Raw genomic sequence first — 14590 nt, 5'->3', positions numbered from 1 at the left:
AAGTACCCCCAGGGGTATGCGTACCCCCATTTGAGAAACACTACTCTAGTCTATTGGATAAGTGCCGATGATTGCAACATAACTTCCAATGTATGCTGTTTGATTGACTGGTGTCTCTACCTACCAGAGAGTTAAAATGTGACTGAGCATTAACAGTAGGCTGAACTTTTGACTGAGGGATACTGTTGAGGTTCTTTTTCAGTGCCAGCTGAAATAGCCTGGTCAGAGGGTTTTGATACAGAGTTCAAATGTTTCTCAATGTAATTTTAAGTGGAGAACCAATAATTATTAGTTTTATTCTAACAGCATTCCAGACCATCAACAAAATGCAACAACATTCGACTGTTTTTGTACAGTAGCCCCTAAGCCTTGAATGCCTATGACTGGTATCAAATCTCAATTTGTTCCTTTGCTGGCCATTATTCATATGTGTGTGTATAGCTTGCACAGGCTATAATAAAATCAGCTGTTTTTCAAATTATGTCTGTGTATTCCTGATAGACCAAGAGAATGAGCTCATAGTGATCACTACAGGCTGAGCTGAACATCTCCCAACCCGAGTCCTCTCAACACAGTAAGCAGTACAGTCGTCTGTATATTGTGCTACATTTGTATAGTGTAAGCATCTTTGTTATTTTACTTACAGGAATAAGGAAAAAAGTTAGATACACTGAATATGATTTGATCTTTTCCACCATTACCTGCATTCCAAATATTGTGGAAGTGTGTGGTTTAGGTGCCCTAAATACCCCTATATTTTCCAGTTAGACACTGCCACCCCAAAATGATCACATAACCACCCTGGCCACCCCACAGAAAATTTCTTGGCTCCGCCACTATCTCTGTGCCACTCATGGATGTATATGGAGAACAGAGCCACTGTGCTCAACAAGGCAGCCAACATGCCGGAATAGGCAGCATGCTGACTGCCCCTCCCATCCCCAAAGAAAAACACTCCAGCAGCTCCGGTGAGGCATGTTGTGAGGCGCTAGGCTAAGCGAAGCTAGCTCGTTGCAATATGACTAATAATGCCTTTACCATAGCAGAGATAGAAGGTCCTCCAGTAACCAACAGGTCTTGCATTTGCAGCCGCTTTGGTCTCCCTGTGAATGAGGAGGTATGTTATGTTGTATCTGCAACACAACAGTAGGTTACACCAGTGGCAATATTTCAAACAGGACAAGTCATTTCCACTGATGACACCCCACTGTGTTAATTGGTGGAACTAGACAAAAACAAGGAATAACACATGCCAACAGTGATCCACACAGGGCAGAAGAAACCACCACGGTGATTGGTGCATTTATAGCTGCAGATATGACACCCCACTCTGTAGAGGAAAACACAGGCTTTCACAACATGCTTAGTGGATACACATTCAAACAATAACATAAAATAACCCACAGCCTAAAATCTATAACAGGGATTTTCAAATACCCAAACCTGGGGGCCACTTTAAAATGGCAAGGGGCCAGGGGCCAGTTGATAAAATGACAACATTAATGATACTTGATTACTTCTGTCTTTCATTTGTTTTATTTTCACAAAACGTATCAAAAGGTAAGTGCAATGATAGTAATGGCTTGGATTTTCATTTCTATTATGTCCATGACACAGTTTGTGATCAAATGAATTTGCCACATTTTTCCTCAATATTGAATAATTCTGAAAGTGCAATTTGCACATTCAACATCAACAACTTTTTACATGAACAACAAATGTACATGAATAGCTTTCTGTCCGTCTGTCTGCTGTCAGGTGGGTTAACACTGAAGATATGTGAGCACATTTCTTTCAACTGCTTCACAAATGCCCCTTTTCCACCAGAAAAAACCTGGTGCTAGTTTGGAGCTGGTGCTAGAGCCGGTGCTTAACTGGTGCCAACGAAGAACCGGTTTGCTTTTCCACTGGTCAAGAGCAAAGTGGAGCCAAGTCAGAGCCACGTCATGACGTCTTCGGAAAACGTGATGACGGGTGCGCGAGACGCTCGCTCAGAATCACAATAACCATCATGAATGAATGAATGAATGATACTTTATTAATCCTTTGCAGGAAATTACATTGTCATGGCAGCTTCATCACTTCAACACACATAAAACTGCACACTCATACAATCCAGCAGCTGCAGCGTCTCTGTCTCTGTCCGCCCGTCCTGTCCTGAAGCCGCTGAAACTGATCAGTGCGTCGGGGATGATGTTGGTGAACCGCGTCTCAGTCAAGCATATAACGCTGCTTTCCCCATACAGTTTCTGGCCCCGGGTGGAGCAGGATCTGGATTTATTAGCGATGCAAATACTGCTTGTATCTTTACAAGCCTACATTTCAATACAGAGGCGAAAAACACAATTATTGCCGGCTACCTGTTGGATTCGTGATCGGAACGAATGACAGCTATGTTTAGTTATAAAACGGGTGCTTCTCATCCTTAAATGTAATTTGCTGAGCCGCGTTCCATGCCGTTGTAAAATCAGTATAACCCGCGGCTTCTCGGGGATTATTGTTTATGTTTATAGCGTTCGCAGTTCCTGTTTTGTTTTGTAACCCCGCACACCAATGACGTGGTGGGTCGCGTCATCGGTTCTTTCTCTGGCTCCTGTTTAGCCCCTGCTCGGAGTCGGTGCTTGCCTAGCACCAGTTTGGAACCAGTTTGGCACCAGTTTGGCCCCTGCTTGGGCAGTGGAAAACCAAAAAACTGGTGCTAAGTCAGGCACCGGCTCCGAACCAGCCCTGGTGGAAAAGGGGTAAAAGAGTCATTTATGACTTGGCCCACATTCAACACAAATCTTTTCCATAAAAGTTATTTATGAAATAAGTAGGGGACACTGGGGACAGTTGCAACACTTTTTACATTACCCTCAGTTACTCAGAGACTATTTGGACTAGGCACACCAAATTTTTACATATTAAACCTACATCTGTCTGCTATATACCCATACCATTTAAAGATGGCTACATATAACATATCAATCACAATATTTATTTGAATAAAGGAATTCAAACGTTGCAACTGACCCCAAACCTGGGGACAGTTGCAACACGGATCAGGGACGGTTGCAACATATTAAAAAATCATTAAATTTCACCAATTATCTTCTGATTTTTGTCTGAATAAGCACATTATACAGTATTAAAGTATTTACTAAGTTTTGTTTTGTGTAAAACATAGGCCTACCCTGAGATAATGTGTAGATGTTACTGAAGCAATGTGTAGATGTTACTGAAGCTATAGAAACTCAATATGACTGTTTTCACAGGAAAATTTATTTAGTTTGTCCCTTAGCACAGCACATACAACAATATACAACAATAACTAATTGCTCATTTTTGCTCAACAAGTTATTTGGGGAATTACTTTGTTTATCATTAGCATTAGTTTCTCATTATGATTGCCTGTTCTGTTCATCATGAGCAATGAAATATATTAATTGTGCCTATTTTGAGCTAAAAATCTTCAAAAATACTGTTGTGTGGTCTGTTTTTATATTAGCATAGGGACAGTTGCAACTGTTGCAACCGTCCCTGTGGTATCAGTCATGACAAAACACCATGTGCTAACTAGCCACAGTGACATTGACACATGTAAACGGTGTCACTGAATAGTCAACAAAACAGTGATTCAAGCTAGGTAGGTTTGGATTAATTCATACAAAAGACCAGGACAGTATGACAAAAATACAGCTCATGAAAAAATCTACTTTCATACCTCCAAAACAGTTTTGCCTTGATAAAAGCTGGACCAGATGATCAATATGGCCATGGTTTGTGGGTAGAGGGTCTAACTGAGCATGTGCAGTGTGAGTGTCATCACTCTAGCATGTTTCTGATTGGAGAAATAAGGCTTGTTGCAACCGTCCCTTGTTGCAACTGTCCCCAGTCTCCCCTACTTGAGTGGCTAAATAAAATAAAATAAAACAAAACAGAATACAATACCTGACAATAGATTACCCAGCATTTTGTCTGTTTAGCTATCATTAACATTAATGATAGTTCAGAACGACTCTCGTTCATTTGCATAACAATGACATTAACGTCATTAACAACTTGGCTCACATTCAATACAAACGACTTTTTCTATAAAAGCAACTGGCTTAATAAAGTGGCCAAGGAAAAAATAAAATCTTCCTGAAAAATGGCCCAGTGTAGTCAGACGGGTGGCAAACACGCTCCATTGCAATGTTACTGAACACTGGCTTGTGTGAGCTCAGAGCAATATGCATGCACTGGCTGAGGTGTGCATCGGTCAGCATATTGCACAGCTGATTCTTAATCAGATTCATGGTTGAAAACCCTGACTCACAAATGTAGGTACACCCAAACATTGTCAAAAGGTAAATGGCAAGTTTTTTGCAGTTGTTGTACTGCTGTGCAGGATGAGTCCAGGACGCCCACAGTTCTTCCTCACTGAACTTGGCTTTCAGGAGATCGTCTGTCTGTAGCCAAGTCATTTCCAGCTGGAATGTGCCTTCGTCAATACCAGGCAGCAGAGCCTTGAATAATAAAAAATAATACATGCAATTTATATAGTGCTTTTCAATGTGCCCAGAGTTGTTGTATAAATCATAACAAATAAAACAACTTTATTAGTAAAGATAAAACTAGTTAAAAGAGCAAAACAAATAAACATACCATTGCTTCGGCAGGGCAGGTCCCCGTGGCAGCGATGCTGAATGGGTCCTGCAGGAATCGGAGCAGTTCACTTGGGATTTTGAAATTGTCTAAGCGAGACTTAAACTTATCTCTCATACTTACTCTTTAAGGTGTCCTCTGGAAATCCTTTCATTGTTGTTTGGTGTAATTGCTGCGCACACATCATCAAATTAATGAAGATGTTTATTTGCTCATGTTTTGTCTATTTGCATGTATTTTCTTAAGCAGTGTGTTAAGCTCTCAGTTCTACATGTTGAATATTCACAATAAGTTAATCACACGCACTGCCACGCCCACTTTTGCCAATTAGTGTGAAAGGTGAATCAGTTCTTCCATGGCCCATAACCAACCATTGTATGAGGTTTCATGCAAATCTGCTCATAACTTTTAGAGATATCCAGCAAATAAACAAACAGAAAGACAAATGGAATGGGTGATAACATAACCCCCATCCAACTCTGCTGGTGGAGGTAATAACTGAATGGTTTAACATCCTGGTATTCAAAGTCCCTGCTGAAGTCTGTCAAAGGTAGTTTGTGAAGATTGCCTGTATCACAAAATGCTTTTCCTCTCCCAGACACCTTCCAGCTGCCTAGTCATGAGGAGGAGTGCTCTCCATCAAACCCACCACTCCAACAAGAAGTCTCAGAAGAATGCCAAAGGATGCAGCCCAGACTGTGGGTATAATGCAAATTAATAAATAGCAGGATTACAGCTTATATCGGGATTTCACTTTGTTGACTACTCATTTGATTGCTGCTGATCGATTTGCTTTATGCCATATAGGACATTAGTTTTATTGATTTGAAGACTCAGTCTACTCTACTCCGACAATGATTTATTATGATCAGTGTGTCCCTGTAGACATTATTCTGAGCAAGGGCCAGTTAACAAAGATTGAGGGGAAAAACATATTTCATTCTTTTCATTCTCAACTGACTTTTATTGAAATATTCAGCAAATTCCAACTGTATGAATTATTAGGGACTTCAGATGATTCTATATGCCCCTACTCTAAAAACATATGGCAAGCAAGATGGCATCATGAGACGCATGGGAAGCTGCCTTGAGTACAGAGCTGCAGCTCCTGTGCTGAGCCACTGGGTGGAAGCATTGTGCAGCCCACTTTAAGAAAAGGGGCACACATGTTGAGTGCTAATGGTTTGAGAAGTAAGTTGGCCTAACTGAAGCATTATTGGTTTGAATCCCAGGCTGACTGGAATTTTTGGAGGGCTAGATAGAGATGATGAACTACCTTGAGCCAGGCATCTAAATCCCAGTCACTCTAGTGCAGCTGTTCAATGGCCCACAGCCAGCTGAACTGGTTTTACTGGGCAGTTCCCACATGTGATTGTCTTTAAACAGATGTAATGTAGGGTGTTGCTGGAAATGAGCACACTGTACTGAGTACTTAGCAAATCATCCCTGGGTAAATGAAGATCAGGAAACTGGCTGATGCAGGGTTAGATCATCTATCTATCAGGGAGCTGAGTGAACTGGTGGGGTGGACTGTTCATTTATGCGACGTTAAATGCCAACCACTTCCCCAGAGGATTATTGTATTGTAAACCATTGATTACAGATGCTTGAGTGGAAGTGGGTCATGGTGAGGGGGGATACAATGACTAGTGACTGAATAACCGGGAGCTGTCGATACAACACTGCAAAAAATGTCCATGTAAACATTTTTTATTTTATACACACACACACACACACACACACACACACACACACACACACACACACACACACACACACACACACATATATCTAGATAGATAGATAGATAGATAGATAGGTAGATATTATGCTGAGCCTGAAAGGCTTGTGAAAGGTGAAATACTGTGTCTGCATCAGGCTGCATTCAGATGCATTTATAAATCAGACATCAGTCCTGCATTACTGGCCTGATGTTTAAATACATTATCTTTTTTTTTTTTTTTTCCAGTTTTCTTGTATTTATCTATTTATTTGTTTGTTTGTTTGTTTTGCTAATTTGCAAGTTTCTGCTACTTTTTGTGATTTTTTGTGCATTTCTTTGCAAATTTTCAGGTAACTGTTTTTTATATGTTCAGATAAGATTTTGCCAGTCACCTTTTCCCCATGCCTATCAATGTATTGAGCATGTTGTAATTTGTTTGTTTATTGCTTCTGGAAAGTTTTTCCTTATTTGCTAAACACCTTTTTTCCCATGTTTTTAAAAGAAATCAAGTGACTTTTTCAGGTTTCAGGGTTAAGGCAGCACCTCATTGATTGAGCTTGTGGGTGAGAAACGTGCCTTGCCTCCACATGTCTCATGACTCAGTGGGCCAGTTGGCAGCATGACAACATGTTTAGTATGTAACCATGTGCCAAAGCCAGAGGGATTCACAGCTATAGCTGTGTATTGACCTACTTACCTGTATGACCTGCTTTGTTTTCCGTTAAAAATGGATGACACAGAGAGGCCGAAGACAGCTGGAGGACGGGGAAACAGCAGGAGGACAGGATGAGAAGGAAGAGGAGCAGGACAGTGCTGGGTTGACGATGAAAAACAGAGGAAAAAATATAAAGTATGATTTGAAAACAGAAGGAGGCAGGGCACTCAAACAGATTAAATCAATAATTCCCCAGGGAGATTTCTGGGATAACTGGCTTTTTTCTTAACTTAGAACCAGTAGTACAGCAGTAGAAGGCTATTATGGTATTGTGCAGTGTAGAACTGTGACTTTTCCTAAAAAAAAAAAATAAATAAAAATCTCATTCCACCAAAAGGACTCTGGGTTATTTCTGTTTCTGTATTTACTAATTGAGTCTTTCCCTCATGTCTGTTCATTGAACTGTAGGATATTATGGACTACGATCCCAGGACTTCTGCTAGTTGTACATCCCCTGTGTTTGCACAGAACAGGGTAAAAAAATGGAATTCATAACAGGGTGACTTGAAACTTGGTTAATTTGTCTCCATTTTAAAAGGACTCAGAATTTTAACTCTGTTGGTAAGTGTCTTTGTGTACAGTTTTCCTTAATAGGTTTGGAAATCCTTATGTCTCAAATTAAGTGCAGTTTAAATCAGTGTTTTGTACTGGAAGCAGACATCTTTGCAATTCTGGTTGTCTGTTGCCCTCTTTTTGCAGATCATGTCAGCAACTTTGATGTGCTCACGTTTTATGCTGCCCTCTTGGCCAGGTCTCTCTAGTAAAACAGATTTTAATCTCTAAAAATAATAATAATAATACTAAAAATTTCAATCTCTTTAATCTTGGGGCTCTACTTGATGAAGTAAAGGTTAAATAAAATCTCGTCTTACTGCAGCCCTTCCTCTGATAAGCAGAGGTGATGGTTTCTAACGCCTGCCTGGCCCTCAGTCTCTGTAGAGCATAAGCTACAACATGCCCTAGATCTCTCTCAGTGACATAGTTTCACACTGTAAAAAGTGTTCATCTTAGTAAATAACCTGACCCAGCCTTGAAAGCTTATGTTTCCTAAAAAATATGTCTGTGAATGACACAGCTTGTTTTAGGAACTCGCTTGAATCAAATCTCTTTAAACAAGTGGAGCGATCTGTATTGCATCAGGATAACCTTTGAAACCAGATGTCATATTTTTCAAACAGTATTTTTTTTTTTTATTTAATTGCCAGTAAAAAAAAAAAAAAAATAGCATCCATTAGATTTACTTTTATATTCTGTATTTTTTCTTTTGCTCCATATTATCTTTATTTTGCCAGACTCCTCCTCATCAACTTCAGTTCAGCCTTTAACACCATCCAACGGCACCAGATGATAAGGAAACTCTCTGACCTCAATGTCCCACCCCCCTCATCCACTGGATACACAGCTTCCTCAGTGACAGACCACAATCCACCAGAGTGGGCAGCACCATCTCTCCACCAGCCATCGCCAACACGGGAGCCCCACAAGGATGTGTCCTGAGCCCTTTCCTGTTCACCCTATACACCAATGACTGCACCAGCCCCTCACCCATCACCACCTACTTGAAATACTCAGATGACACTGCAGTACTTGCTCTGCTTAAAGACAATAACTCAGTAACGGACTATCACAACTCCATCTCATATCTCACACAGTGGTGCACAGACAATCACCTCCAACTAAATGTCTCCCAAACAAAAGAACTGGTTTTCAACTCCTCCAGCAGGTCAGCCCCTAACTCCACCCACAACCCTGTCAGCATAAACGGCGAAGCAGTTGAGATGGTGGAGAGCCACAAATATCTTGGACTCACCCTGGACAATAAACTCAGCTTTGACCAACACACCACTGACATCCATAAACGCTGCCAACGAAGACTCTGCCATCCGCACACTCCGAGCACTCTCAGTTGCCCCCCACCTCCTGTTGCTACTTTATAAAAGCATCATTCAGCCCATACTCCTCTACTGTTCCCCCTGCTTCTTCAACATGCTGTCGGCACCCAACAGAAACAAACTCACACAGAGCTGCCAAGATCATCGGGCTCCCCACCCCCAACCTCTCAGACCTCAACAGCACAGCCACTGCATGCAGAGCACACTCCATAGCTCTTGATCCCAGTCACCCACTTAATTCATATTTCACACTCCTTCCATCTGGCCAACGATACAGGTCGCTGGCTTGGAAGAAAATAAAATTCAATCAAAGCTTTATCCCATATGCCATAACTGAACTAAACAAGAAAATGGAAAGATTGTACCTGTGGTGAAATGTATATGTATGGTGGCGGGTATGCGTTTATGGTATTGGTTGGTGTTCGCTTTGTAATGTTGTTTGTGTAATCTTCATGGCTGAACGGAAAGTGAAAACAATTATCCTGAAAAAGGACAATAAAATCTGTCTATCTATCTATCTTATCATCCTCATGCTCGCTCACTCCAACACGTGCAATAACACCACCAGTCCTCCTGAGGACACAGGGCAGGAGCATAAGCCAGCAGATATTAGGTCAAATATAATGTTTGCACATTTATGAACATTAGCTCATGAGTTAATGGCAGCTTGTTAGCTAAGTGACTGTAGTTTGTGTTTGATCCATCCACCACTCCACCAACCTCTGTCGCTCCCTTGCTCTTCCACATGTTGCTGCTCCTTCATACAGCTGACACTGACATGTTTTCCTATGGCTGACCAGTGGGTCTATTACACTCTTTGGCTGCATACTGACTTGGCTCACTGTGACCTGTTTCTGTAACTCCAAGCTCTCTGATGGAGGATGTTTCTTAAGTTTTGTGTTTTGGGTGGGAAGATCTGTGAGAAGCTCAGACGTTTGTGCAGTAATGCAAATCAGCTTGGAGCTGTTACTTCATCTTTTAAAGGACAGGTAATCCTGAAGGATATGCATTGTGAAGCTTTGATTCCTGGATCAAATTCAATATTGCAGAAACAATTAATCAACTTGTTTTCTTATTTTAGAGAAGAAAAACAACTCCGTTTCTTGTTTGTCCCTTATGGAAAGTTTGTTTGCTTTACTGGGATGAAAAAAGGAAACAGGGATATACTTTGTTATCCTGTGTTTCCCTGAACAAACCCTAAAAAGCCAAAAAAACATTCAAAATCATTAAACTAAATTAATGAAACACATTATTACAGAATTATGTTTTTTAGTACTTGATTGAATTTTAACATTGACATCAGGATCAAACATGATCAATATTCAAAGTGTTTTTTTTTTTTGTTTGTTTGTTTGTTTTATGCTATTAAACCTGAGAGGGAGATTTCAAGACATATTCTTGTATCTGTGTCTTAATAGAAATTTGAGCAAAGTTCTCGTTTCTGTTGCTCTCTCTCCAGTACAGAAAACAAATAAACATTTAATAGCGGGAAAAAAAATAAAGCTGTGTTTTTGTTTTAAAATTACGAACAAGGAAACACAAAAATGGCCGTACTCTCATTTTTTTTATCTTGTTGGAAAAATGAGATACCAAGTCATATATTCGTTACTGCTTTTTTCATCGTAGCCTAATACAGAAAACAAATGACGGAGAAACAAAATACCATGTTGCATTACCACAAGGACAAATAGTTATTTTTTGTTACAGAAAACAAATAGATTTCTTGTTTCTGGCTGTGGCTAACACAAGGTAGACACTGCGGGTTAGCTACATGGCTGGGAGTCACAGCCGGGCAGCTGCTCACACAGTCTTGCATACTCCTCTATAGATATTCAGCAGAATGACAATTGATGTATAAGTTAAATATCAACAACAGTTCAGTAGAATATCAATAAGCTATATAGATTATATTTCAACAACATACTAGCGTACATTTTGACATTCTGTTGGATGTGTTTGCTGAATTTTAACCTAGCTGACATTTTTGGTGGTCACCCGCTGTGTTATTCTGAAAACAAGAGGTCAAGGACAGATCCACCTGCAGGGTTAAGGTTAGGGTTCTGATTGGGTGACAGTTAAAGTCAAGCCTGTTTAAGTGAATGACAAACAATTTTTATTGCCAGTCACAGCAGCGGTGGGTGTATCTTACCCAGAACTCTGGTGGGATCCATAATAAGATGTAGTGTTGTGATTCATGTCTTACTTGACATCCTGCAGTAATTCTGCAAACCTGTCTCCAGGCCAGGCATAATTCCAGTAAAAGCCAAGATATGACAGGGTGACATGACTGCATCAACATAACGGCCTGCAAACATTTGCCTCATACATTGATGTTTACGATCTGCATTACCATTCAGTCATGTGTAACTTTCAAGGATTGCATGTAAATATTTAATCTCTATTAGGACTATTCTGCAATATCACACTGAGGCACAATCTTGCTTTCTGAGTGATCTTGAAGATTCTTTTGCATGTTTTTCTGACAGTTGTAGCCATTATCTATGAAAACTTCATGTCTTTGTCTGTCCCCACCACCTGCTATGACAAATGATGTCTTAGGGCATCAACCCCTGTCTCATCAATCAGAGTATGCATGGCTGCATGCAAACAGGAATTTTAGGGCAATATTCATTTTCATTAGCCATGTATACAGATTACAAGGACACAAGGAAGTTTATTGGTCATTATACAACAGGTTGTATAATGAAATTAAAATGTGGTTCCCTCTTGATTGATTAATTGATTGTATAAAAAATAAAAATTATTAAACATGGAGGAGTTCAGGTGGTGCATTTAGTAGTCTCACAGCCTGAGGGAAGAAGCTGCTCTGTAGTCTGGTGGTACGGCAGCGGATACTTCTGTATCTTTTGCCTGACGGCAGCAGGGTGAACAGGCTGTGGCTGGGGTGGGTGTTGTCTTTTAGGATCCTTTTGGCTCTGTGCAGGCACCTCACCTCCCCAATATCACTGATGCTTGGTAGATGGGTGCCAATGATGTTTTGGGCAGATTTAATCACTCGTTGCAGAGTCTTCCTGTCCTGGGCCGTGCACATCCCATGCCAGTTTGTGATGTTTCCAGTCAGGATGCTTTCAATCGCTCCTTTGTAGAAGTTGACGAGAACTTGGCGTGGGAATTTTGCTTTCTTAAGTTTCCTTAAGAAATACAGCCGTTTCTGAGCTTTTTTAACCAGGGCAGAGATATGTGAAGTCCATGTTAGGTTCTCTGTTATGTTGATTCCCAGGAACTTAAAACTGCTCACTTGCTCCACCTCAGCTCCATTGATGTAGACAGATTAGTAGGAATGCTGCCTTTTTCAGAATAAGAGCACAAACCACAATATTTGGTGCATTAAACATAGTTACTGTCAGGTTGTGTCCCCGTTGTGCTTGCCTTTGTTCTGTTGGCCCTATGTTTCTTCTCACACAAATACTATATGGACAAAAATATTGGGCCACCTACATATTACACCTACAGGAGCCTTACTGACTTCCCATTCTAAATCCATAGGCATTAATATGGAGTTGGTCTCCCTTTGCAGCTAGAACAGCTTCCACGCCTCTGAAAAGGCTTTCTACCAGATTTTGGAGTTTGTCTGTGGGAATTTGTGCTTGTTCATCCAGAAGAGCATTTGTGAGGTCAGACACTGATGTTGGACCAGAGGGCCTGCCTCCCAATCTCCATTCTAGCTCATTCTAGGTCAGGGCTCTGTGTGGGCCAGTCAAGTTCTTCCACACCAAACTCACCCAACCATGCCTTTATGGAGCTGCTTTGTGCACCGGGGCTCAGTCATGCTGGAACAGAAAAGGGCCTTCCCCAAACTGGTCCCACAAGCTAAAGCAAGCTGAGGCATTAAGACTTCCCTTCACTGAAAGTGAGGGGCCGAGGCCAAGCCCGGAAAACCAGCCCATAGCGTTATCCCTCCTCCAGCAAACTGCACAGTCGGCACAGTGCAGTCAGGCAGGGAATGTTCTCCTGGTTTCACCAAACCCAGACTCGTTCATCAGACCAACACATAGAGAAGTGTGATTCATCTCTCCACAGAACACGTTTCCACCGCTCCAGAGTCCAGTGGCAGCCTGTGGCAATGGGACTGAATGAAACACCCAAATTCAATGATTAACAGGTATGTCCCAACACCTTTCTTCGTATACTATTTATATACTATTTGTGTACCATATTTCCCCACTCAGATACCTGCACATCAATTGCCTGTCTTCCCTCTTGTCACACCTCTTTGCCCCACTCCTCATCCAAGTCATCATGTTTGCTGCTGTTGCAGCAAACATGATGACTTCTCCATCTGAACTGTCTTGGCAATATTTAATATAACCAGATATCCTGTAGGGTTTATAATAAAAAAAGAAAAATGATATAAACACTACTCTGCCTCGTCCGTTTTCATAAATAAATTCCATTTAATTTAGCTAATTTAATTTAAATAAATTACAACCTACAGCTCAGAGGGCTACTATTGATATTATAATAATTACTACAACTCTGCCTTGTTCTCGTTTTTATGGGCTAATTTATCTGTTTTACAGTTATGAGTTCTTTCCTCCGGAGTTGCCGCCATCGCTGCTGGTTGGTGCAAAATGCATGCTGGGATACCTGGCTGTTCCAAGTCACCAACCGATGCATTCTCGCTAAAAGCGGCGAAGCAAGAACACATCTGGGAATTTGGACTGAACTTGGTTAGATGTGAACTTTGACCTGGAACCGGACTTGGGTCGTGACTGATGACGTTTTACGAGTCCGCAAGAACACAAGCACAGACAAGAATGTGAATTGAGAAACGCCCTTTGATTTTTGGCTTAATTATGACTGGATTCACACACTAGTCAATAACGTATTGTCCTTTCATTCTTTATATGTTCCTTGATGAAGGTGAAGCTAGCAGTCATAGAGCAGGGAAATTATCACAGCAACAACATTAGAAGAAAGCAGCAAGAAAGAAGCCATAGAGTGACCTCTTGACCAACAGGAAAACATGCATGAAGTTATAAACTCCTGAAGGATTTTTATGGATGTGTGTCTACAATAGAAGCCTCACTGATCAATACTCTAATTTGTGTGCAGTCATGTGTTGAATTTACAGCTCTGTGGGTGTACAACCATCATTACGCAGAAAACCATCCTGGGAGAAGCACCATGGCTACGGTGCAGTGCACATTCCTTTAAATCAAAACAGAATCTATCACAACAGCCTGCTTGAGGTCGTTCATCACACGTGGAGCCCTGGGCTAATCCAACCACTCTCTTTTTCAGGTCTTTTATCATTTAAGGTTTATGGTTTAATTCAGTCCGAATATTGAACATGTGAGCCGAAGTGTTTGGACTGCTGCAGGTGTGAAAACTGTGTGTATGTGTGGCGATGGTGGGCATGAGGGTGTTCACGTGTTCGCTGTGCTGTTTTTAGATGCCTGACGGGTGGCTGACGCACATCAAGAGACACTCCGCCGCCCCCCTCCGTTCCCCTCTCCCACCCCTACCCCTCCCCATCTCACCCTGTAAGCACTGCTGAACTAAAATAGACAGTTGGACTAGGATCTGTCAAGATGCTGTTATTTTAGCTGATAACTCTTTTTTTAAACATCCAAATGGATGAGGACTTCTCCTTCCTTTACAGAATTAACA

Source organism: Myripristis murdjan, chromosome 9 (assembly GCF_902150065.1).
Source record: "Myripristis murdjan chromosome 9, fMyrMur1.1, whole genome shotgun sequence".
NCBI lineage: Eukaryota > Metazoa > Chordata > Actinopteri > Holocentriformes > Holocentridae > Myripristis > Myripristis murdjan.
Note: the sequence above shows the minus strand (reverse complement) of the source record.